The 26,144-nt window shown below is 36.0% G+C and overlaps 1 protein-coding gene across 5 annotated transcripts in view; it reads right to left on the minus strand.

Annotated features, from left to right (window-relative positions):
- bmpr1b.L (bone morphogenetic protein receptor type 1B L homeolog) overlaps positions 1 to 26,144 on the minus strand; it is a 257,272-nt gene that overhangs the window by 121,423 nt on the left and 109,705 nt on the right. For 3 of the 5 annotated variants that reach the window (XM_018252111.2, XM_018252102.2, XM_041590765.1), the window contains one exon: positions 3,457 to 3,529. The gene's annotated coding sequence lies outside the window, so the exon portion shown is untranslated. The remainder of the gene's footprint in view (positions 1 to 3,456; positions 3,530 to 26,144) is intronic. The other 2 variants (XM_041590759.1, XM_018252118.2) reach the window with 1 other exon arrangement.

Genomic DNA, 26,144 nt, shown 5'->3' on the forward strand with positions numbered 1-26,144 from the left:
TTAATACTGTTCTTCCTGCACTTCTGCCCAAGGTCTACGTAACTTACTACATTACTATAGTATTTTATTGAAGACTTATACATACTAATACAGGTCTGGGATCCGTTATCCAGAAAACCATTATCCAGAAAGCTCCGAATTATGAATAGCCTGTCTCCCATAGACTCAATTATAATCAAATAATCCAAATTTTTCAAAATGATTCCCTTTTTCTCTGTAATAATAAAACAGCACCTTGTACTTTATCCTAACTAATTGGGATAAACTTGTGCTCCTTAATGGAAGCAAAACTGGCCTATTGGGTTTATTTAATACTTACAGTTCATGATTTTCTAGTAGACTTAAGGAATGAATATACAATTCAATCGAAAATTCTGTACTGTTTCTGAAATAATCAAGTTTATCTTGACTATTCCTCTCTCAGAATCTGTTTCTCTTCATTCTGTCTCCATGCAAGAGTTGGGTGTCAGATTTTCATTGACAGTTAGATCCAATATATCTTTTAGGGGGGCTCCCTTTCCTAGAAGATGTATTAGAACTCACTCATATAGCTGATTCCAGCAGAAACAAAATAACTGACTTAGGCACAAATCCTGCATGTAGGGAAACAAAATTACTATTGAATTTAAAAGAGTGAGCTCTAACACATCTTCTAGGCAAAATGAGACTATTTGAATGACTTAACTGTCATTGAAAATCAGACGCCTAACTTCTGCATAAAGACAGAACGAGGAGAAACAGATTCTGAGGGGAAGAGAGTGAAGAGTAACTTGATTATTTCATAAATGGGTCTGAATTTTTAATTGATCATATTTAGAAAACGTCTTATTTAAAAATGATAAAGCTTGTATTAAATTTTCATTTTTGCGATAGTTCCCCTTAAATTTTAGTATGATAAACACAAAAGTACATTAAGATCTGTGTTGGTTTCTGAAATCTGCAACTCCCAGGCTTCTCAACTGGTTGCTAGAGATAAATTATTATAAAAACTGGGTAGCAGTTTGAATGTCATAATGGAAGATGAAAAGGTGATAGCCTCAAAAAGAAAGATAAGCAAAATATAATAAGAACCCTCATAAGTGGTCTGTTAACCAGGCAGCATTAAGAGATTCAAGCTAAAAAAAGAAAGAATATAAATGCTAATAATTAAAAAAACATTCTTAATAAATATTGAAAACAGACCCTGCAATTTCTGGAGAGCTCAAGTGTCCCAGTTTGGCCCTCATTCATGAGAGACCAATATATTTTTGGAAAAAAAAATGTCTTGATATTATTGTGGAGCCCAATAAGTTTTAGATACACCATTGCTCAGGCGCTGCTCTGACACATAGACGGGAGTCTCATTTATGTTTAGCAACCTTCTGTAACATAATTCTCTGGTGTAGATGACTTCAACTTCATCAAGCAGTGATTAATAGTTGGCACAGTTTATTAGCAATAATTTATGTCATCATAGTAATAACACAAGGAGCAAAGATCTTGTCTTGTTTACCCACCACAGGCATATTCATCTGTAGTATATGAGCGGTGTCTGCGAAAATCAGGGATTAGACAATAAATGTAAAAGTTAAACCTATTTTTCTGTTCCTTAAACTCCCTATCTCCACATTTTTAACCTTGGCATTTTACGTCTGATTTGATGAGTAAGGAAGATGTTCAAGGAATATAAACAACCATAGGTTTAATTTATTTTCAAGGTTATATTCAAGATTGGGCAATATTATCTAGTAAGTCTGGTTAATATAACTCGTATATAAAATATTTACAAATCATAGATTGGTGTAACGATATAGGGATCAGTAAAATGAACTCAAAATGCCTCAAGGTGAAGACATTAGACCACTTTATTATATTTCTTTCCAAGATATGATTTTCATGCTTACCCAGATAAAGAAAATGTCTGAAATGCAGTGTATGACACAAATATATAGGTCATTCCAATGTATGGATGTCTTGTGTTGCTGCTAACCGAAAGCTTAAATTACAGCATGGGTGGGAGTACACAAACACTACGACTAATGTAGTCTGAAGCATTAATGTTCACTGGAACCCGTTCAAAATTATTTTGTGCAATGGAAAGAAAAACAAGCAGGAAAAGAGTATTTGTTCAGAAATATTATAACTGCAGATATTTTAGGAGAGTTTCTATAATAATAAAAAGGCAATGCAAAAGGATAGCCCAGGTGTGCAAAGCTGCCATGACCCCACACCTCCCCAGATCAAAAAGCATAGTCATGTATAATGGTACTAACTGACTGCCGCAATGCTACAACAAATTGTGTATGTATTTCTGTTGTTAGACCAAACACTTTTATTGTTAGTTATTTGACTACAATACCCAGGATCTGGAAAAAAAATTGGGCATGCTGGAAATTATTCAGCCACAACTCAGCAAAAATGTTTTAATATTGGATTAAAATTTAAAAAAAACCTACAAGTTTTTTATACATTATTCATAAAGTAGCAGAGCTACAGAGTCATCATTTCTTAATTCCATGCAATCTGATGCCCTAGAATATGCAGTATATTGCCACCTGTTTCGTGTAACAAGAGGTAGATAGCAAGCCTTAGAGATCCAAGACTATGGTTGCACTATAACATTCCTGGGTGCATTTCTGCTCACAAATTGCGCTCTTTCATAAACAAGTTATATGGATGTAAACTGAATATAAAAGACCAAGGGAGTGAGGCAGAGTTGCATGTGAAACTCATAATCAGCATGTTTTTTTGTGATTGTGACCTCAAGATTTTAAGAAACTGTCAACTAGGACATAGCTTTTTTTTTTCAACCTGCCCTATGTGCAAACCAACAGGGATTTAGATAATCAGCAATGCAGGTGGGTCAGCTAGAATTATGCATGTATGCATTAACGCAGCAATTCACTTGTGCTCCTGGAAAATGCACTGGTGCAACTCATATATACAGATTTGAAATCCAGGTTTATTGGAAGCAAGTTACATGGAAAACAATGCAGATTGAGAACACAGGGGATTATGTAATAAGAAACACAGGAAATCTAAAAGTAAAATACAATGGCTGTGCAAAATCTATCTGATCTAATCTTATACTGGATATAAAACCGGTTGATCAGTGATAAATATAAAAGGTTTAAATGCTATTGTAGAATTAGAAGTTTACAGATCCAAAAATGATCCAAGTAAGACATGCATAGCTAAGGAACAAGAAACAGCATACTACTACAACATTTTTAATGATGCTGTAAACCTAAGTTGCTGTTAGTACTGACAGACTTATGTGTTTTCTATTAAACCCTAACTCCTCTTTACACTGGCACAGAAGAACAACTGCAACAGATTTTATACCTATTATACACTGTATATATTATCTAGATTATACAGATTTCTCTACACTGTAATGCTTTGCAAAACAAAAAGAAATTTTATTTCCCACCCACCAATAAGAAAACAAAAGGGAAAAAAATGTTGTTCACTTACCTTGAGTCACTGTACTACTGTCATACTTTGGAGACTGAACGCTGTTGAAATCACTAGGAAATTCCTAAACCTGCTGGTAGAAAAGAAAATCATAATCAAAAGGTTTTTCTCTATGCAGATTTGTTCCCTCCTCTTCACTGCTCCGTACAGTGTGATTCTCTGAAACTGCAGTGTAGTGGTCTATAAATATTAAGCCTAACATTTGCTCAATGCTTTACTTGCTTCATGGAACAGGTCTGTGTTACCGTACACCATGGTAATACTCAGATGGAGTTCTCAGCTGCTCTGACAAAGCAATGGATTGGCTCCCTACCCTCCAACAGAGTGCCTGCCTGGAAATACCATTTCACTGCCAGCTATACAGATGCGTGTGTGGCGTTTCAGGGGCCCAAATCAGGCAAAGAAAAGAAATAATATATATGGTCACCTTTTTAAGGAAGAACTTTGGCAAGTTTGTCTGTTCAATCTTGTCAAGTCCTTATATAAACCAGTCACGTCTGCATAGCATTAGCTTTAATTGCTGTTATAGAATCTACAATGTTTAGGACTCAACACAAACACAGTGCTTTTTTAGCCATTTAAATTGAACAGAAATTATTTTGTAATGCTATTATCATGTGTATATGGGTAAATGCTACTTGTGTAAAATTTGTTTTCTGTACAAAAAAAAGGCGGACGAATGGTACCTTGGTATCCAATATATACACATACATGCAATATGTATTTGCCCAGTATACATTACAATGATAGAAAAAAGACTTTAAATACCAAAAAAACATTTTGGAACTGATACTCAAGAAGCATTTAAAAAAACGGAGACAAGGGAATTTCTGTTCACATATTTGGTGTTCTTGCGTAAACTGCCAGTTAATATATTGTTCCATCCAGGAACAGAGATGCAGTAAATGTTATTGTACCCCTGGCACATGAAATGTTCCTTAACTACCACAGGGGGCAGACTGCATTACACTTGTAAACAGAAATTTGCTAATACCCAACATTCCAGATCATCCTCCTGTTTCATCCATAAAGAACGCTGACCAGTGGTAATTGGATATTATTTTTAAAAGTGGTTTGTTTTTATGAACGTTGGTTTTAGAATAATTTAAAAATGACAGAAAGAAAGCTCCCTCTGAAAGACAGAACTTGTGAACTTATACATGAGAGCTTGGATGTTGACTGGCTAATACTATAAATAGGCTTTCTCCTGGTACTAAGGTTACACAACACAGCAGTGGTGCATATGTGCATATGTCTGTGATCAATTTCTTCTCTTTCAGTCACTAAATAGACAGCACATAGCTGCAGGTGTGTAACACATGAGATGGGGAAGCAATGTTCATATTAGAGCTATGATGACAGGTCCACAAACTTGATGGAGCAGGGAAGGCTGTAAAAAAAAGTTTTAATTCAGCTCTATACTGTATCAAAAATCTGTTGACATGGTTTGATTAAGGGTTTCAGTTTTGTTTGTGTATCAATAACCCTGCAACAGGCCTGAGTTCTGGCTGGCTTAGGGGGTGACTACTACCATTTGCATTTGCTAGACTTCTAATAGGTAATAAAAAGTACTACCAAATGACCTGGTATTTACAAAGAAAACAAGGTAATTAGCACTTGAGCAAAGTTTGCTCCTTGTTGCTTATGTCTATGCTTCTCTTCATATCATTCTACAATAAAATTGTGATTATTTTTTTAACAAGTACTGTCTAATGCTTTTTTCTAGGTAAAAGTTGATTTTATTTTTTTGTGCTTTTGAGTGGTAACACACTGTAAAGAGCACTCGCCCGTCGCTCCTTACTCCTTTTGGCGTCTTTGGCAAGATGGTAGCACGCAGGGGACCCACGTTGGTCGATGTGATGTTTTGATGCCGATGTGTCAAAAAGTATGCAGCGTCATGAAGCATGCATCAAAACGTGACGTCATCAAGCACGTTTTTGGCGCCTTTGGCATTTAAATCGATGCCTGAGGCCTACAGACATTGCACTACCCTGTGTGTTCCTGGGTGCACTATACTACTAATTCTACTGATTCTGATCCTGACCTTGGCCTGTTATATTGTGTATTGAACCCTTGTTGCCTGAACTGACCCTTTTGCCTGGACTTGACTAAATTATTCTCTTAACCCCTTGGATACCTTGAACTGTGTTTGGTGCCAACTGCTTCCTCCATGGTCCGTAATTCCAACATGAGCCTTCGGGCCCTGACACACAGGAATCAAAGCAAAGCTATCAAGAGTATAAGAGTACAGCCTTAAGCTAGCCATACATCTTTAGATCTGGTTGATCAACAGGGCAGCCACAAAGCAGGTCTGTGATTATTTTGAAATCACACATGCAGGCAGAATTTGTGGGCAGACCACAAAGGCCCGGGCCTAGGGTGGCAGAAGGTGGCCAGGGGTAATTGCAAGCAGCCAGATGGCCTAGGGACACACTATTTTTAAATCAGGCCCTGCACGATGGGCCTATCTAGTGCAGATTGCTGGCTTTAGAACAGATGTGGGCAGAATCAGTGTATGAAATTGTGCCAATATTCCAATATCATGCATTTGTACCATAGGCCACCAGTTAAATGCATCTGGAAAATGTGCCTAGTTGTCATCCACAGACACTTGACATGTGGAATGCAATTATAGTTGTACAGAAAGCTAGCTCCAAGTTGATATTCTTTACAAGAATCAAAATATTGTGTAATGTTTCATTGTACCTACCTACCTACCTACCTTGGCTTTATTATTATTTGAATTAATTGTGCCCCATTCTCTTACTCTCAGACTTAATATAATTGCTTAAAATGTTCCAGAAATATATTTATTTCAAATCACTTTCTACAAGGTTGCTTTTGTTAATGTATGATCTAAACATGAGTAAATTGTAGCAAATGCTTTAATAAACCCAATTAACAAAGTCAAGTCAAAGTCAAAATTTTCTCAGAGCATAGTAGCTATACAGGCATTTCAATAGTAATGTCCAACTGAACCAAAGCAAAGAGGTGGAAGTGAAAACCATTTTCGGTAATTCTTTTAGTCATTACCTGGTGATAAACTCTTACAAATCACATCAATATGATCTTTTTATTTTATTATTTTGCTTTATTTGGCATTGTTACTCTTGCCCTGGGGCTGCAATCAATTCCCATGCCACATCCTATTTCCTTCTCATAAATGTACTGGAACAGACCCATGTTCTCCTAACACACCTAAAGACATGTAAAATCACTTAGAAATCTGGGAAAGGAAATTGTGCAGAAAAATGTAATCTGTTTCTATACTGAATCTAAAAGTACTAAAAGATTACAGATTAAACACTCCAAAGACATGTCATTTGACTATTACTCCTTTTAACAAGACCAAGAGTTTGAATATACTTAATATATGTGAATGTACCAGATTCCTGGCTTTCCCTATAGCCTTTGTATCCAGCTCTTACAAAAATTCAGTAAAATGAATGGAACATTGTGTGAATTTGTAGAGTATAACTAATTCTCAGAGTCCCAGCTACCCATTACAAAATAATGTATATAATTACCATGCATAGAGGACTGCAAGATGTCGCCATTAGGTTATACCCTATGTACTCTGATGTATTTGGGGGCTTAGGCACATGCACCTGACTTAGAGGTAGCCTACTATTCTACCATACATCTAATCAGGAAAACTGAGGAAGGGGCGCACATACTGACAGACATCCCCTCTATGGCAACCAGTTATCCTAGGCTGTTTCTGCCCTTAATTATCAGTAGTACGAGCTACGAGTCCCAGCTTTCGTGAACATTTGTCATGACTATGTGGGACACTGAATTGATATCTATAAACATTTTAGTTTATGCTGCTAGATCACTCTGGTCTTTTTAAGGGGATATGAGGGCTGGAGCACTGAAATACAGACAGTGGTTGGTATACTTTGGCAATGGAATTATTATACTAATGTTATTTTTTAGACACTTTTTTTTTAGCTTGTTGGTTTTGTGTCTGCATTATACACCTGTGCAAAATTGTTATGGGAGTTTGCAATCTTTGTACAGTACAGGGATGTAATAATACGGTATTCCATTAGTATATTTCAAAAAAATAAAGACACGCATACATTTGGAACACTACAGCTTGCAATGCAGTTCAATGTATGTTTCAAAAGGAGATAAACATTGTCAGTTTTCAAAAACAACAGGGCACAGTCTGAAACTGATTCCCAACTGATATGGTTTATTATTGACTGCAGTTTACTGTGTTTTTGCAAGCACTTTCTCCCCTAAATGTATAAACACCACAGGTCTTGAACATGTCGGTTTTCAAGAATCTTATTGCTAGACAAATAAAAGATAACAATACAAAATAAGAATTATGGTTCTTGTTTTCTTGACATACAGCACTGAGAACCTATGATACATTATGCCTTCACTTTATCCACAATCAGAAAATTTGAACATGCAGTGGTCCATAGGAAATTATTTTTAAAATCCAGTTTGGAAGCTGGAAAACCATTTTTTTTTTTTAGCTAAGTTAAGCTAGAGTGAGCCAAACACCTTATCTTTCATTCTAAATCATAACATCTAAATACCACTTAATTTTATGGAATTAAACTGGAAAACTATCTTTCTAACCTGGAGTAATGGTGGAATAATTTAAATGTATAAGCACCTTTTTGTAACAATTTACATTTTTATGTTTTACTATTATTTGCCCCTCTGTGTCATTCCCTTTAGTTTCTTAAACCATCCCGTTAATTTGTAATATGTATGTTGCCCAATTAGTATTAGGTATAAGTATTCTAAGTGGCTTTAGCAGAAAAGTACACAGAGACCCTCTTCTGATGAACTTTAAATGACTGGAACCCCACCAAGCTCTAAGTCATTTAGAAATTGCTATGAATAATGCTCCATTTAAAATTAGACCTCTTTTATTCATCATTTATTTTTTAATATTTCTAAAATTGCTGTTGGCTCCAAATGCACATAATAGTAACAAAATCTGTTGAAATTCTTTTTATAAGCTATTTCCTTATATTGGCAACATGGGTGTGGAGGAGAAAAACAGGATCATTGGGTCTGCTCAGTCTCCTTCCAATCAAATCAAATTATTGTTTTCCAGACACTCTACAGAACTCTTCATACTAATATTAGAGGCCAAGGGCTCTGCTTCATAACTGTTTTTAGATAATAATGAGAATGACTTGGAATCTATATCTAAATGGTAAAAAACAAACACACATTCCAAAGGGGGAAAATAATAAGATAAATGTTTCAAGTTCAAAAAATCACATTTTCATTGTGAACAGATGCAATTAATTATATAATAAGGAGCATTATGGATTGCTAGGTTCGTGTGTCTGGCTGAGGTTTTACTGCTTACCACCATTTTATCAAATCATCTAAAATCTTACAAAAATAAAGAATAACTGTGCTCTACTTTTTACTTTATAGTATTATCACATTTACTTTGGTTCTGGCTCTCTTAGAACCTTTGCCTTACAAGATGATTGAAACAATATGCTCACGATTGCTAGCAAAATGTTGAAAAAAAAAAGTCATTTGAACATTGAGTGTAAATTTAAACATGTTGGTTGCAATAATGCAAAAGAAAATATTATTTTGACGATTCTTTTTTACAGATAAGCACTAATATATACTGCATTTCTTGTCTATATTCAGAAATGAATTGGCCTAGCTTCCATCAGTGTAGATGATGAAAAATATGAGTAATTTTTAGACACTGGAGTTCCATGGAAAAATATATAGAATATTTATTTTATATTTAAATTTATTATAAAAATAGATAACCATAATACTGTGTTTACACTGCATTCAAGGCAGCGACCCACAGGGGTGACACCAGAATGTCCCTATATAGGTATGTATATAATATAGTAATAATGTAAAGTATGAGAACATACTGTACTACAGCAAATAAACCTCTTTATTTTTTACATAGGTTTTATATTACATTTGTAGTTGACCCTTCATTTTTATTTTAAAGCCTCTTGTAGGCCGCAAGTATACATAGCCATATAGCCAATCACATGACCACATATATGGCCACCCGAGGAAGTCTTTTTGATGGTTGTGTGTGGCTCAAAAGTAAAATTATTGAGAACCTCTGGCTATTCGCATCCACTCACATATGAGAAGGAAGGTGTCACAGTCGGCACCCTAAATCCAGAACCAATGCTAATCAACCTGTTCTTGTCTCTTGCTTCTGCCTTTAACAGCCGCCTTTCACCTCGGGAGGAACCCTCGGCTAATCGGATGCCGCCAAGGGAAGGGTTCTGGATGAGCAAAGGGGCATGACTGAAAAGCAAAGTCTTTTGGGCAGAAGGTCGCAGTACAAAGCGTAGGCAGAAATCAGGCAGTGTTGTGGCAGGCAGCAAACAAGCGGAGTCACACAGGCAAAGGTCAAACCAGGAGATCAATCAGAAGGCATTCGGATGCCGAAGAGTCGGTTACCAGGCAGGGTCAGGATATAGAAGTCAGAATTGTCGGAAGCAGGCAGGGGTCAAAAACAGGCAAACAGATCACAGAATACTGAAGCTTAGAAAGCACAGAGGTACCAGGAACACAATATGTGGAAACCTATAACGGGGGATGCAAAAATCCAAAATGTCTCTTTAAATAGTTTAAATTTCGCGCCATTGCGCAATGGCGTCAATACGCCAGCGTGCATGCACCTATACATAGAAGGAATGCGCGCTGCGAGCGCGCTAAGAAGCCAGCATTAGAGAGGAAGAGGAGCGGCGTGGCGGGCGTCCCTGCCGCACCACTAGGCCACCAGGGAGATGAGTTTTCACAGAAGGAAATACTAAACTGTTTACAGATATTTGTAGAAGCGTGTCTGCAATGACCAACTCATTATTAAAACTAAACATTTTAGCAAGTTTCATATTATGAAATGTTTCCAGATACAGTGAGTTAGGTTTTAGAACTGAATAATTTTGAAAAGGGTAAAACAAGTTAAAAAACAGCAATATAATGGAAAGTGACCTGTAGCTGCCACCTGGACTGGATTTTACCATCTTATACACTAAAAACTGCTGTGGCAATCTAATCAACAGGGAACACGCCTGTTTCTTTTTAAGTTAATAATCACATAATCAAAATGTTTAAATTTTAAAAAAAGAAATTCAAAATTTAATTAACAAAATCTAAGAAAACAGAAAGAATGAATGGGGAGAGACTTAACCTCCCCTACCATGGGAATGCGGCAGCTTCCCCCCTTTTCTGTATTGTTTTTTACTTACCTCGTGTATTTTCTTCTGTTTAAAACTTACCTCACTTCCGATTGGTCAATTTTCAATCCCAGGCTTCTGATTGGTCGATTCAAAAAAAGGGGCGTGGCTTCGCGGGAAAAGCCGCGAAAGCCGGCTATAAAAGGACAAGCCGGCGAACGCTCTTCATTCTTCATCGGCAGCCGACGCGAGAGGATCGTTTGGAAAATCCCACCCACCCACCCTGTTATTGTATAACATATCTGAATGCATAATAAATATAAAAAAAAAAAAAAAAAAAAAAATATTGTCGCAGCGGTTAATTGTTGTTTATAGAGAAGTGTCATATGGAGGTATGCTCCTGGCTAGGTGGTAAATTGGCGGGGCTTAAGGATATTTGTTGTTAATCTTTAAGGCGGTCCGCTGCAGAGATCTGATGCAGAGGCTGGCTGGGAATATATGTATGAGCAGGTATTAGTATCATTAGCAATGGTTAATGTTCTGATTGATATGATATTTAATAAACAACAGCTGCGGCCATTCTCCACCATGCATGTGTCCGTGTCTATAATTGGTTGTTATAATTGGGTTGTGTTAAGTAAGTAATGCTGTCTGCAACTCCCATGCCCTGGACACATCTAAGAAGTCACTTAACAATTTACACAGATTGAAACTAGACCGGAAAACAAAAAAAAAAAACAATGTCTAAGAATTTCTTGATGGCAGCACATCATTCCTCCTCTCTAGGGGCAGCCAATGAATCTTTACACCTTTGCTATTAGCATTCACCAGCAACCTGGTGCAGTGCACTAAACTCCTGCTAATTTATACTAATCCTTTCAGCACTCAGTTTGAAAATAAGCAGCAGGAGGGACCCACACTAGGCTCCTATGCTCCTGCTCAAATAAGGAATAGACCAACAAAGCACTGCACTTAATATTTCAGTTTTGTGAGCCACAAAGATAAAAGTAAGACAAAGAAAAGTATCACAACAAAGCCATTTTTAATCAACGTGGGCCATGTTTCTTTTTTGTTATTTGCTTTATGTCTATTTCACACATTTTCATTATTTTCTATATTACTAAACTATGCACTAAAGCACTTTTGATTCTGTTTCTTGATAAATAAATAAAGTATGTATAGGTAACTTATAGCTACCGGTATGTCACTTACAAGTTACTAGGACCCATAGCAAAATATTGATGATTAATGGGATCCCATGACAGTGTAGAAATTTTATGAACTGAAACTTACTGCACCAGCCTAAATACCTAGAACATCTATAACAGCTTTGTATTCTAAATTTGAAATTCTATATATATATGCAGTATTTTGTGTGTTGGTCTATAAGCTAATGTAAGACGGGTCATGTGCTTTGAAAAAAGAGGACAGAGGCTACAGGGGTATATTAGGAGACAGATCTTCTATGCAAAAGGGCTGTGGTTGACTTGGGCTGGAACAGAATTTCCAAAACATAATGTGCAGCATGCCTAGCCTACTTCTTTGTTCAGCTTTATTTCTCCTTTAACTGAATAATCTTATTTAAATTATCATTTTTAAGTACTCAAATTTTGTAGTGCTGGCACACAGACAAATGAAATAATAAAATGTGCAAAGTGTATGGGCTACACATCAATTTTAACAATTTTTTGGAGTAACAAAAAAAAAAAGTTATTGTACGTTGATAGTAAATGCAGAAACAATACAAAGCCCAAATAATAAGACTGCGAAGAAAGGCCTTTATTTATGGAGGTTTTGTGGAACACGGGTGTCTATCGCCCTAGCAGGGCAACCACAAAAACTGTGAGCATTCCCTTAGCCAAGAGGTCAAACTACCTGCCCTCCAGTCTCTGTACATTTGATGCTGAAAGCTGTAGATCTACACAGCTGGAAGGATGTGGGATTATTATAGCATCACTGGAGTAATTCTAGAATTTAAGGAAAAGGAAGTTTAGCTGAGAACAAGTTGTCCCTCTGACATGACAAGAACATACATCTTTCGCAGCAGACATAACCATCAGTCATTTAGGTGCTGCCAAAATACATAGGCAAGTTATTGCCTTATGCAGAACTTTTAGAATTTTGACAGGTTAAGAGTAAGATCAAAACTGACCAGAATACTTAGCTGGATTATTATTGTACGCATCTATTTTATACAGGTATAATGCAGTGAGAGAAGTGGTGTAACTATAGAGGAAGCAGAACCCGCAGTCGTTATCAGGGTCTGTTCCTCTATAGTGTTCAAATCCCCCATCACACCTCTAAATTGACGCGTCTGAACGAGCACGCTGAGTAGCATTTGTTGCTGAAGTACAAATCACTGGTACAAATATACCGATAAGCATCCGTTAATTAAAGCAGGCTGCCAATCCACCACTATAGTCCTAGTTTGTGATACCTCCCTATTCTCCCGTTTTTTCACAGGACAGTCCCGATTTTGACAACTGAACCCACAGTTCCGGATTGTTACTGAAATGTCCCGACTTTCTCTTTGATCTCCTGCACTGAACATCAGTGAAAAGATACAAAGTTTATAAAATCTAATTGGCTTTTGGCAGAGAGCCCAGAATATGTAGTAGGTGCACTTAGACAGTTTTGTAACAATTTAAGATTAGCAAAGAAACAATTGTAACAATTTTAGTTAAGTAGGTCTCTTGGGGAAACTGTGACTTGCAGCTTTAAAGGACAATTCACCTTCATTAGCATAACTGCAATAACACATAAAAACCACAGAAATGTGTTCAAACTTTCATAACCTGCCAAATTTTGTAAAATGCACATCGTCATTAGGAGGTGTGGCCACAAAATGGGTGCGGCAAAACATTTTTGACTTGCTCCGTGCGGCAAATCTTTTTGTCCCTCTTTTTATTTCCACAATAAAGGGAGGTATGGACACCCAGTAAATGCAAGTGAGAGTAAATCGGCAAATACCATGCAGGGGTTCTGGCATCTCCAAGCATTCTTCCCAGAGCCTAAATGGGATGCTAGGAGCTGCCTCTCTATATCAGATCCAGGTTACAGTCATAGAACCAGAGTGCATGAGTGATATTAGGACACAGAGGAACTAAAAACACCAGCAATCCTAGCTTACATTGAAGTAGTTCAGGATTATAGGAGTTAGTGTCCAAAAACAGATCCATAGTTGGTTTAATTGTGATAAATCAACTGTAAAACCTGCTAAGGCTAAAAATGTTTTATAAAAAATAACATGGCTAATAATAAATAATGTCCTGGCACATACATTCTGCCACCCACATAACTTGTTTCAGTTTATTTTCTTTTGGTAGCCAGGCCCTGGAAAAACCAAATGAACAGCTGAAATGAAAATGAGTTCTATTTGTCTTGTGTTCCTTGGATACGTGGCCACTGTCTGCAGTGGGTGCTATGTTATAAATGGCTTGCATTAAAGATGGAAACAGGTACTAATGAGAGGGAAAGGGCAAAATAGAACAACGTTAACCTCAAATCATTGTTTGTATAAAGCATGGATATCAGAGACAAGTAGTTCTGTTACTGGCAAATTGCATTCTCAGAATTTAGTGAACATTAATGTTGGAAAATAAAGTTGATTTTTAAATCTGTCTTGAATTTGACTAAAAGTTGTCTTTTCAAGGCATGTTCATTTTTTTCCACATTATTAGGAACAAAAATGTGGACTTTTTTTAACTAGCATCTTATTTTCATATTAAATATGCTCCCCCTTTATACTATAGCATTTCTGAATTTTTCTTTCCAGGTCTGAAAAGGAGAAAACCATTATACTAGGTATAATGCACAATTTGCACATACAGTAGAACCCCAATTTTACATCCCCTGATTTAAAATTTTCCCTCATTTTACATTGTTGTTATGTGGTCCCTAGTGATGGGCGAAAAAATTCGCCAGGCACAAATTTGCTGCTATTTCCTGCGTTTCGCCGCCGGCGAATAAATTCGCAAAACTCTCACGAAAAATCTTTTGTGAACTTTCCGTTTCCGCGGGAGAGATTCGTGCACCACTAGTGGTCCCACTTATATATTATGCATAATGCATTTCCCTGATTTTACATTTTCCTCGATTTTTTTCTGGTCCCCTGAAAAACGTAAAATGGGAGTTCTACTTTAATACATTCTCAAATAAGTAAGGGGCCCATTTATGAAACCTTGATTTTTTTTCTGGTCGAGGTTTTTAGGAGGATAACTCAAAATTTTCAAGGAAAAAATTTAAAAAAATTCAATTCAAGGAATTTTCAGAGATTTATTATACCCCAAATATGCTAAAGATACGAAAATACGCCAATTATATAGTGTTTATACAGGTATGAGACCTGTTTTCCAAAATTCCCAGGACCTGGGGTTTTCCGGAAAACAGATTGTTCTGTAATTTGGAACTTCATACCTTAAATCTACTAGAAAATAATGAAAACATTAAGGGGTTTATTTACTAAACTCCAAATGCAAAAATCACGAAAAATCCGAATTTTTCTGAATTTGTTAAACCTCGAGGATAGAGAAGTCCAAATCAGAAAATCCTGCATCTCAGACCTGTCGAGGTTGCATATAAGTCAATGGGTGAAGTCCCAATGATTTTTTTGATGTGAGCTGGGTTTTGTGCAATACCCCGGGTGGAAATCCAAAAAAATCGTGAAAATCAGATAAAAAATCGTGAAAATCTGATTTTTTTCCCCCCGCAATGCAAATTTTCGGGAAAATGTAATAATAAATAAGCGTAAAAAAACGAGTAGATTCGATCGGAGTTTGTAGCAGAAAATATTGAGATAAATTCGGACTTTGATAAATAACAACCTAAATAAACCCAATAGGCTGGTTTTGCTTCCAATAAGGATTCATCATATTTTAGTTATATTTAAGTTTTTCTACTACAGCAACATTTTAAAAAAAATGTTGATTATTTGGATAAAATGGAGTCTATGGGAGACGACCATTCCTAATTTGGATTTCTGTATAACGGATTTTATATATATATATATATATTCTTTTTAACATATTTATATATATATATATATATATATATATATATATATATATATATATATATATATATATATATATATATATATATCGAGGAAGAGGATCAGCACTCACAGGACTTATAAAAATCAAATAAAAATGTATTTAAGAACTATGGACTGACGTTTCGGCTCTACCAGGGCCTTTCTCAAACTATCTCAACAAACAGTGAAGGTTGCTTGAATTCAAATAGTGGCCGAAACCTCAGTCCATAGTTCTTAAATACATTTTTATTTGATTTTTCTAAGTCCTGATCCTCTTCATCGATTTGTATTGTTCAATTTGCTGATCGTGCACCCAGGCGTATTTGTCATCTTTTGTCGTGAGTGCTGGCATCCCTTGGAAATTGTATATATTTCCCTGTAACCTTTCAGAATAGCACCATATTCATTTAGCCTTACAATAAAATGACAGGAAACTGTTCTGTGCAAGTGAAATTCATTTTTCTTACGATATTCTTTTCTTCTAGTTCTCATAACATAATACAAGACAGTGCTCAGTTGGTTGTTTTCCTTTCTGTTGTGTACACTGTTTACACATCAGTAGGACGTGGTTAAACAGAAATGCTCGAACATTGGATAAATTGTGCTACATACTCTAAACATATCTTTCATATCCCAGGTACACTGTATAAATAATTCATTTAAATGATTTTACTGTCAAAATGCTGATTTAGATGTGGCAATCCTTTAATTAACTGAAGACATTATTTTTTCAAGCATGACATTTGTAAATTGGTTTGACTGCTAGGGGCACATTTACCTATCGAAGTCGAAGGATTTTGCGCTATTCCTACGATCGAACGATCGAAGGAATAATCGATTCGAAGGATTTTAATCCATCGATCGAAGGATATTCCTTCGATCAGGAAATTGTTAGGAACTTTGGCGTCGGTAGGTTTTAGGTGGCGAACTAGGGGATCGAATAATTTTTTAAAGAGACAGTACTTCAACTATCGAATGGCTAGATGTGCTAAGACAGTGGGGGGAAGTTGAAGGGAGTCTTCTGTTTGTGTGGGCAGTCGTATTTTAAATATACACAGATGAAAAACATTAGCATTCTTGATCAAAGTTGCTGATTCTGATAAATCAGAAGACAATAGAATTTATAGCATAAACAGCCAATCAGCAAGTAGCAAAATCATTTGATCAGTTGCTGCTGTAAAATGAATTTATCATGTTATGAGATAAATATCAATACTAATAAAATATTAAAATATAACTTTTTAAAAACAGTTCTTCAAAAGGATCCCTAATATTTCTACAGTGGATCCTGTGATTGTCTATCTGAGATTATTTGAAGGAAATAGTACATGCTGCTCCAGAGTTACCTTTCTTTAACATAAACTCACATTATAAATTACCATGCAGCTTATACAATTAATCAGCATATAAAGGGCATTCTGTAATTGTAGTTATGTTTATGCTCTAAATAAGTTATTTGAATTAAACAGAAGGCATTGATTTCTTACTGCTGAAGGGGGCAGCAGTGTGCTGGATAGCACCTGTTTGTGTGTATTGAAGTGGTTAATGGTAGGTAATGTTAAAGTGATTGCGAGACATCTGTATGGAACACGTGGATTGAGCTTGAATCTTTCCATCTTTTTTAATAAAATTGTTTGAGATAATCAGTGCCAGGGATATTGTTATCATGAGGAAAAAATGGTCTCTTTGGCATGAATCGTCCTCGGTTTCTCCAGTATGTCCCCCAAAGTCCATATTTATCTGGAGAAGCAATCAGAGTATTCCCATTTGTAAACACCTGTTCTGGAAAAGCTGGCTTTTTATTTTATTTTTAACATCTGGAAATGTGAGATCCATGCAGGCAGTCTCTTGTTAATGGCATAAACATCAGTTCACTATATCAACCTATTTCCCACTGGATCTAGCCTATTAGATTTAACTTTATTAACAAACTTATTGCATGATAATGCACATGCTAACTAACTTTCCCAGATAAATATTCCTATACATACACTACATACCGTACTTAAAATAAGTAAGATAAAATATGCAGCCATATAAAGTATACCTGTATTTTGCTTAAGGGAAGACTTTCCAAGAGTAAAACAGGACAACATAAAACCGGGACACATTATCATTGTCTGAATAATGCTTGTGCCAACAGCCTTCAATGAAGACCACCTGCATCCATAACAAAAGGATGTTGATTGCTGCACAGAAACTGTTTTCCATTTCACTCTGTGCATGCTGCTGCTTTACTGGGAAACTGTAGCACTATAACAGCTAAAATTTAGCTCAGTGAATGGCATACAAAACTCAAACAGTGCATATAAGAGGATTGGAGTACCAAAGAAAACACAAAAATAGAATTATAATTTTAAAAAGTTACTCTTTTACTATAGCTGTGAGTGCCACATAGGTGAAGCATTTGATTTGGTACTACACTAGGGTAGACGTGTGGGGGAATTTACTATATAGTTGAAACAATTATCTTCTAAACCTCTACTGGTATTTTTTTTTTTCCCAAGGAAACCCCTCAAAATCAATAAATAAAATGCCATTTAAAGGGGTGGTTCACCTTTAAGTTAACTTTTAGTATGTTATAGAAGGGCTAATTCTAACAATGTTTCAGCTGGTCTTCATTTTCTATTTTGTATTGTTTTTGAATTATTTGCCTTCTTCTTTCACTGACCCCCATCTAAAACAAATGCTACAAGGCTACAAATGTTTATTATTGCTTCCTTTTATTACTCATCTTTTTATCCAGGCCCTCTCCTAATCATACTCCAGCCTCTTTTATTCAAATTAGTGCATGGTTGCAAGGGTAATTTGGAACCTAGCAAACAGATTGCCAAAACTGCAATCTGGAGAGCTGCTGAATAAAAATCTCAATAACTCAAAAAACACAAATAACAAAAAATCAAAACTAAATGCTAATTCTCTCCGAATATCCATATCTACACCTTACTAAAAGCTAATTAAAAGGTGAACAACTCCTTTAAGTAAAAACCAATTAAGTATAGGCCTCTTACCAATGGTGTAACAAGATGTTACTGGGCCCCACAGCAGAATCATTTTAGGGCCCCAACATATCCAGAGGTTTTCCTGTTTTACCATTATATATTGAAATTGCTCAATAATTAGGGGTTTCTGCCCCCCCCTGCAGCCGCAGGGTCTGCTTCCTCTGTAATTACACCCCTGCCTCTTACATGTTATAGAAAACTGACGATCCTCCCTGTATGCTCTATATACATAGCAGGTAGTAAATCCTGAGGCTAAAAACCCAGGGTTTCTGTTGCTCTGCTCTGTGATAGCCCACTAAAAGGATTAGGGAATTAAAGAGATGATTTTCTGAAGCTGCTACAAGTAGAAGTCTTATCAGGGTAGATATAGACCATTTAATTAGACAACTAATGCCTTCTTTGTCCATTTGTATACACATTGGCATACTCAAGTCTGGATAATCTTGTATTAAAACAGACTTGGCATTTACTAAAGTTTTAAGTCAACCCAAAAGATAATAAATACCAGACACACATTGCTGTCTATTAACGACTGCCAATTTATTGCTATTTTGCAGTAGTTAGTTACATTAAAGCCAGTTGCTATCATACTTTGGGACCATCAGATATTCATTTACCCAACAGGACGGTTTGGTAACATGATTTACACAGTGTCCAAAAAATGTTCCGACTGCCAGTTAAACAAAACAGCTTTACCAGTATAATTACAGCTGGACGTGTTGGTTAATATGTGTTCTTATAAAAATATTTTTCTGACAAAAATGTTATGTGCTCTTACTTAACATAGCACATTTTTTATTTTTTCTATTGTTAGAAACCTTAAATATGTACTCTTGTGCCAAAAGACGGCGAACATTTTTTTTTTAATATATGAGTGTGGGCAGATTGAGGTGGTGGAAAATCTTACTGAACAAAGTCCTTATGCATACAACATTTATTGACAGTTCTTGGCAAACCTAATGGAATGCCAGTTGTTTAACGTGTTGATGTTACTTGTATAATTTATTGACAGCTTGAAAAGACATAGATCAAAATGTGTTGAAATTATTTCATAAAATATTCTGCAACATTTGTTCAAATAAGAGATCTTGTATCTATGTTGCCGTTTGTTGGCGGGTGCAGGCTGCCCATATATAGTTAAGAACAGACTATACCAACCAGTTATTGCAGGGAGCACAACATAGGCCATATGAGATTTATGCAGGGAACACTGTGCATCTACTGCACTTGACAGTGACGGGTAAGTAAAAATCATCACAAAGTGGGATGGTGTTCTAACAAATATATCAAAACCTGCTATAGCTTTTGTTAAGGGGGCTTATAGGGATAACAATAATGTGATTACTTTTGTAATCTATATCATGCTAGTAAAAAATACAATGTCCACGAATGTTAAAATGTAAATTCATCCTTCAAAATGCCAAACTTGCAGATATCGACCACATATAGGCTTACTTGCGTCTTGGCTTTCATTTTCAATTGGCAACTACATATTCATAAATATTTTGCACCGTACATATTTGTCTCTTTTTTTTTGTAACTCAAAATTTATTATTTGGCAGGTATATAAGTGTTACATACAGTTCACATGTTTAGTTCAATACATGCCAGTTCTTAGTTGAATGAATATAGCCAACAATAAAGCAAAAAGAACCTAGGATAACATTATTAACCTTAATCAAGTATGAAACACTAGCATGAAAAATGTTCTTGGGGTGCCAAATAAGTGCTGTGATTGGCCATTTGGTAGCCCTTATGTGGATTGTCAACCTACAACAAAACATGCCTCCAATTCTGGAATTCAAAAATAAGCTCCTGCTTTGAGACCACTAGGAGCAACATCCAAGGGGTTGGAGAGCAACATGTTGCTCACGAGCTACTGGTTGGGGATCACTAAGTTATGGCAGAGAAATGGGTTACCCAAGGGGACCAGGTTTGTTCTTAAAGTTGGGTTGTATTAATTATATTGACTGTAATGGTTTAAAAGTTTTTGTTGTTGTTAACTCTAGAAATATCCTCTGCTATAGTGGGTATTGTTTGCGATTTCCATTTAGATGTAAGTGCTAGCCGTGCAGCAGTTGTAATGATTAATCAATTTCTGGGCTTAAGCTTTGGAGTAGGTTGCCCCAGTAGTAAGTGTGCAGGTTTAAGAAGTAAGGGTATTGTCAATACGGACTGAATAAGGTCTGTGACCTCCTTCCAAAATGGTGCTTTTCTTGGACATAGCCATAGTATGTGTCAAAGAGACCCTGTTTTCGTACAGCCTCTCCAACATTGTGGAGAAGAGGATTGGAATAGTTTGGATAATCTGTCTGGAGTCAGATAAAACTTTATCAAAACTTTATAAACACTTTTTATTTTTGTTGTGTACAAACCACCATTTTGCGTGCGTTATCCCATATTCTGGCCCATGTTGACAATGATATTTTCTCTCCCAATACTTCCTCCCAGTATTGCATATATTTATGTTTGGGAAAAGGGTATTCAGGTAATGCTATTATCAGTTTATATAAGTGTGAGATCAAGCCTTTGCATGTGAATGGAGACCTTCAGATCCTTTCGAATTAAGTTACAGAAAACGTCATTGAATTTCACAGTGTGGACATTATAAAGTGTTTAACCTGGAGCTATTCCATAGACCTGTTCCCATTCCTTTTGTTTTGTCTTGCAATCTGGCATAGGGATAAAGGTTTTTAGTTAGGGGATCTATAAAATTAATGATTTTACCCATTTTAGCCGGTAACCAAATTTCAGGTTAGCCCTGAAGGGAATTTGGGATTAAATAATACAGGGGTAAGTGAGGAAGAGGTCCCACATATTTTGTATTTATTATTACATTTGTTCCAGATAGATATTGTAAACTTTATTGTAGTGGCGTAGAGAAGTGTAAAGCTGGCCATAGATGTTGAGATTTTTAAAAGATCAGATCCTGATCGTGAGACCACGATCTTCTCAGAACGATCGTACGATCGTACGAATTTACCATCAACTAAAAAGACCAATTTGCCGGGAAAACAAAGGGGAGCTGTCTGCTTGGCCCTGCAAACATAGATATATTGCAATGGGACCGACAAAGATTTTTTGACCTGGCCGATCAATTTCCTGACAAATGTCGGCTGAAAAATCGTAAGATGTACGATCGTTCGAATCCCACTAACCGCACGATAATTTCGAAGGATTGGTCGGGCTTCCCTAAAATCGGTCGTTTGTCAAGAAGAATTGTCGCGTCTATGGGGAGCTTAAGGGTATCTTGGTATCTTGCGTAAATAGCAAATTGCTTATGTGATAAGGGTATGTATAAGGTGTTTCTATTTGAGCCCATCTTGTGGGGGGGTATTGCTCGTGTCCATACTAGGGTCTGCCGCAATTGTATTTATAAAAAGTATTTATGTATATCCGGGACCGCTAACCCTCCTTGATGTTTACTTGCCAGTAAAACTGATCTTGGTAGACTACCTTTAGACCCCTTCAAATAAACCAGAGGATTTCTTTCTGGATGTCTCTTAGGGTGGCAGTAGGGATAGATATAGGCAAGGTCTCAAACAGATATAGTAGCTTAGGCAATGTGTTAATTTTGACCGCATCGATTCGACCAAACCATGATAAGACTTTTTTATTCCATTCTTTCAGGTCTTGGGATATTTGTCTAATTAAGGGTATATAGTTGCCTTATATAAGTCCCTGTATTTGGGGGTAATATTGACTCCTAGATATTTGATATGGGTAGCTTTCCACCTATAGTTGAAGTTTATTTTGAGGGCCTCACTCTTTTTATTATCTAGGTTTAAGGGAATTGTTTCAGCTTTGGTCCAATTGATTTTATAACCAGAAATCGTGCTATATTGTTGCAAAATCGTGTGTAAGTTAGGTAACCTATATCTATAACTCTTCGGGTATTATCACCTGCCTGGCATCCCATTACAAAGCCAACTTGGTCTAAGTGTACTAAGCGTGGTAATATCTGGGATCACAGTTAAGCAGGGATATAGGATGATAGTTAAAACAAAGTGTAATATCTTTGCCCTCTTTTGGAAACACCGTTATGTAGGATGCAAGCATTGTTTCTGATATTGTTTCTGTTCCCTTTAAGAAAGAATTGAATAAGTCGGACAATATGGGACTGAAATAGTCCTTGTATATTTTATAATAGGAATTTGGGAAGCCGTCAGGGTGGGTTGATTTTTGTGCCGGGAGAGAGGCAATCACCCCTGAGATCTCCTCAACTGTGATATCCTTGTTAAGTTCCTCCCGTTCCTCCTATGTGATATGTGAAAGTTGGCAATGTTGGAGGAAGTGGGTAATATGATTGGTTATGGAATTGCCCATTTGCTGTGGACTTTTGAGTAGGCTATATAGGGAAGAATAATATTTATGAAAGGTCTTTGCTATTTGTCTAGGATCATATGTTATGTAGTCCTTGTTTGTTTGAATAGAGGAAATTTGAGATTGGTTAAGATTTTTCCTCAGTTTTTTCTGAAGATACCAGGTTGAAGTCCCCACCTACAATAGTTATAGGGGAAGAGGTTTTAGACATTTTGGATAATACCATTCTAAGCATGATTTTTTTTAATATAGTATATAGTGATGGGCGAATTTGCGCCGTTTCGTTTCGCCGAAAAATTCGCGAATTTCGCGCGAAATTCGCGAAACGGCGAAAAATTTGCGAAACGGCGCCGGCGTCTCGTCCCGTTTTCGGCGCCGGCGCCCGTTTTTGTCGCCGGCATCCGTTTTTCTAAAAAAATTTTTTGACGCCGGCGAATTTTTTTGACGCGAATTTTCGCGGACGATTCGCGAATTTATTCGCTTGCGGCGAAACGCGCAAATTCGCCGTGAATTCGCGCCTGGCGAATAAATTCGCCCATCACTAATAGTATATGTTCAATAAGGTAACCAGGGTTGCAACATAGGAGCCTTGGAGCAGGAGGTAAGATCCGTTAGGATCGGCAATTTGTTTGGTGATTGAGAGTGGCAAATTTTTATGAATTAGGGTTATCACTTCAGCTTTTTTTGGGGAATTACAATCTTGATAAATCTGTGTGTAACTTCTGGTTTGTCTGAGGCCTTGAAATGTGATTCTTGAAACATAGCTATGTCTTGTGATCTCTTTCATTGCTAGCGTGCGCTTTTTAGGGCTATTAAGGCCCTTGACATTTAATGAGACTAACTTAAAGGAAAACTATACCCCCAAAATGAATACTTAAGCAACAGATAGTTTATATCAAATTGAATGACATATTAAAGAATCTTACCAAACTGGAATATATATTTACATAAATATTGCCCTTTTACATCTCTTGCCTTGAACCACCATTTCGTGACTCTATCTGTGCTGCCTCAGAGATCACCTGACCAGAAATACTACAACACTAACTTTAACAGGAAGAAGTGAGGAAGCAAAAGGCAGAACTCTGTCTGTTAATTGGCTCATGTGACCTAACATGTGCTTTGTATGTGTACACAGTGAATCTTACGATCTCTGGGGGTGGCCCTTATTTTTTAAAATGGCAATTTTCTATTTATGATTACCCAATGGCACATACTACTAAAAAATTATATTATTATGATAATGGTTCATTTACATGAAGCAGGGTTTTACACATGAGCTGTTTTACTCAGTATCTTTTAATAGAGACCTACATTGTTTGGGGGGTATAGTTTTCCTTTAAGCATCATGATTGAGTACAAAATGAGAGTGCCTAGAAACTTTAACTGTCACCTCCTGCTGGGGGGGGGGGGGTCTCCCATGTGGTCAAAACCAAAATATACCAGTTAAAGGCAGTATAATAGCAAATATCATTATGATTAAACATTATGTTCAATGTTAGTTGGTATTGCACTGTGGGGTCTATATATAGTTAAGTATAGAGAACATAACTTCAAGGGTAAAGTAAGAAGGGCTAATAACATAGTCTTACTAGTACTGCGTATCCTATAAAATATAGGATTGTATTTCTTAAGATTAATGTGTCCTGGAGGAGTACTGCTAAGGATGTTCCTTATATCGAATGTTAGTCTCCAGGAAAAGCAGTGGTAGTATGGAGAGTGAAAACTAGGAAAAACAAAAAAGGAAAAACAGGCCTCCGTCCTCCTCAAAAACATGTGAAAAAACAAACAAAAATATAATACAGTATATAGTTAAGGGTAATTGAGTGTTACCCTTAGTTTGGTAACCAACAGCAAAAAGGTACCTATCGAGTCATACCAATCGAGTAGATAGATAGATAGATAGATAGATAGATAGATAGATAGATAGATAGATAGATAGATAGATAGATAGATAGATAATAGATATTTAGATAATAGATAGATAGATAGATAGATAGATAGATAGATAGATAGATAGATAGATAGATAGATAGATATAGAAAGATAGATATATATAGATAGATGGATGATAGATACATAGATAGATGATAGAGTTAGATGATAGTTATACTGTATATAGATAGAAGATAGACAGACAGATAAATAGTTAGATAGATGATCGATAGATGATAGATACATAGATAGATAGATATATAGATAGATGATAGAAAGATATCTCATGAGTAGTTACATGGACCTATTGAAAGGATAGAGAAGATCCTATACCTACTCAGTAAAAGAAAACTGTCTGGAAAACATCAAACTTTAGCTTCACACTTTAATAGGTTACATTTTTCAGCATCCAAAATCAGTGCATTTTTTCCTTAAAGAGCTTAGAGTTTAGAAAACTTTAAGGCTATGATTAATGACAGTAAGATATTTGTTTAATATGAAGCATAATAGTTTTCAGCACCACTAGTTACTTGATTTATGATAATTAAATATCAGTTTGTCCCACATTTTGGTTTTAAATGATCTAGTTAATGAAGAAAGCAGAAGCAGTTGAAAAATTCAGTCATATTTATGATATGCTGCAAAACTTATAAGGAGTTAATGTTCTGTCATGTCATCGAATAGTTTCATGATGTTGCACTAACAGGAACCCTGCAGAATATACAATTTTTTTTTATATACTATACATTTTTTAACCTCCCTGAAGCTTTGTGTGTGGTATTAGTAATATACACTAGTAATATAAAATAATTGAACAAAAACTATTAGAGAGTACAGGAGCACATACTTAATTTTGTCTTGTTGATGCAGTTAGCACAGAGAAAAACCAGACAGCAAACTCTTATTTCACTGCAATATTTCCTGCACAAAAAACATATAAATACATATTCTAGGTTAATAAAGGTTAAACTTATAATATTACTAAGTCTACAATGTCATATAACTGTTTAAAGTAAGACTTCAGCAACACATCATTATCTAGAACACACACACAATTAGCATTGAGCTTGTAACTGTAATGTCATATATCACAGATACAGACCAAACTTATTTTAATAGTGTTTAGAATCTGGTTGCCAAATATTTAAAGAGATTAATAATAAAAAAAAATATTATTTTTTTAAAAATTTATCGGTAGAGTATTTAAAACTGCCCCCAATCAATTTTATGACAAAACAT

This window comes from Xenopus laevis, chromosome 1L (assembly GCF_017654675.1).
Source record: "Xenopus laevis strain J_2021 chromosome 1L, Xenopus_laevis_v10.1, whole genome shotgun sequence".
NCBI classification, from domain to species: domain Eukaryota; kingdom Metazoa; phylum Chordata; class Amphibia; order Anura; family Pipidae; genus Xenopus; species Xenopus laevis.